Below are 2,139 nucleotides of genomic sequence, written 5' to 3'. Positions count from 1 at the left end.
CGTTGCGCGGGGGTGGGTGGTGGGCGGCGGCGCGGGACGCGGACCGTGGGCCACGGGCGCCGGCGAGGAGGGCGCTAGAGGCGGCAGGGCTATGGCGTCGCGGACTCACGGAGAGGGCGTGGGAGGCAGCGGTTTGCGGCGAGGAGGGCGCTCCCTCTCCGGCGCATCCTCCAACCTCATTTGCCCCTCTCCCCATAACGATGATGACGTAGCACGCCTCCTCCAACTCTCTCCTCGGCGCTGCCCGCCGCCCGCCGTGCCATTCCCGCTCTCTGCTGCCGCCGCCCACTGCTCGTCCACACGTGCCCGAGAGAGAGAGAGAGAAGGGGGAGTGGGAAGAGAGGTAATGACAGGTGGGCCCTATATTTTCTTTTATTTCTTTTTGTTGATTGGATTTCCACAATCAGTGTCACGTGTATGCTACGTAGGAGAAAAAGCACTCAGAATTGAGTCGGGGGTACATAATTCATCCGGTATCAATAGTTCGAGGTGTAATATGTTTGTTTTGTGGTTGGGGGGGGGGTAATTCGTACTGTCACAATAGTTCGTGGGGGGAGGAGGTAATTTGTACTTTTTCCTATGACAAAAGGAACTTCAACTTTTTTGAGTAAAATTTAAATTCTAAAATAACAGCTACTCCCTCCTTTTTTTTAATGAATAGATAATAGCAGAGTGCGCTTTCGAATGGATGAAGTACTCCCTCCATTCTGTAAAAGATAAACCTAATACTCCCTCCGTCCCATTTTAAGTGTAATCATGGTTTTTCGCGTCTAACTTTGACCGTCCGTCTTATTTGAAATTTTTTTGAAAGAAATTAAAAACATAGTTTACGAGTAAAGTATTATTAATATTTTATCATCTCATAACAACAAAAATACTAATTATAAAAAAAAATTAAATAAGATGGACGATCAAAGTTGGGCGCGGAAACTTATGGTTGCACTTAAAATGGGACGGAGGGAGTATATACAAGAGATGACATATTATGATACAACGAATCTATATATATTCTCAGAAATATATCCGTAATCTAGAAATGATCATATCTATATTCGGTTCGAGAAAGATTGTATCTAGATTCGTAGTATTAGAATACTTAGCAGGTAAATAGCTAGCAGTATCCAAGTCATGGGCCTCAAATACGTCTTTATTTTCTCTCCTAAAATATAATAGATTTTATCTATGTGGTTAGATGGGTGAAATTCCTTAATTACACGATGTTTCCAGGTGAAAACGGCCATCCCCATCCCAGTGTGTGCTTGTTCCAGCAACAAAAGAAGTGTGACTTTTCTCATGGTTGTCTCTATGGTGACACAGTTTATTTGCCCCCCAATAGATTTCATGCATCTTGGCTGCTGCCGCCAGCCACCGATACAGAGGCTTGGGAGTTGGGACAGTCCAACCCAAACGGCATCACATCACTCATCAAGTCATCAGTAGTCGTCACCACAGGACTCTACTGTTTGGATTGTAGCACACAGACGATACAGTACCTGCGAAGCATCCATCCTGTAGATCTCACAATGTGGATCAGTGGATGGCCCGGCAGCCGGCTGCTATACAAGACCGTGCTTTCGCTAACCTGCTGGGGTGTGTTCTTATCCCAAGTTTCCCAACACATATCTCTTATTTTCCTCACGCATGTTTTTCAAACTACTAAACGATACTTTTTTTTTAAAAAAGTTTCTATATAAAAGTTGCTTAAAAACTCATATTGATCTATTTTTGAAAAAAAAAATAGTTAATACTTAATTAATCACGCGCCAATGGATCGTTCCGTTTTCCGTACGCTAATGGCTGGTTGGAAACATTCTCCCGCGAACACAGCCTGTGTCTAGATGCAGGGGTGAAAAGTTTTAGCGTGTCACATCGAATATACAGACACATATTTGAAGTATTAAACGTAGACTAATAACAAAAACAAATTAAGATTCCGCTTATAAACTGCGAGACGAATTTATTAAGCCTAATTAATCCGTTATTAGCAAATGTTTACTGTAGCACCACATTGTCAAATCATGAAGCAATTAGGCTTAAAAGATTCGTCTCGCAATCTGTGTAATTAGTTTTTTATCTATATTTAATGCTACGTACATGTGTCTAAACATTCGATATGACAGGGTAAAAAGTTTTTACGTA

This window comes from Oryza glaberrima, chromosome 11 (assembly GCF_000147395.1).
Source record: "Oryza glaberrima chromosome 11, OglaRS2, whole genome shotgun sequence".
In the NCBI taxonomy this organism is placed as follows: Eukaryota; Viridiplantae; Streptophyta; class Magnoliopsida; order Poales; family Poaceae; genus Oryza; species Oryza glaberrima.
The sequence above is the reverse complement of the archived record's forward strand: the minus strand, read 5'-3'. Positions refer to the sequence as shown.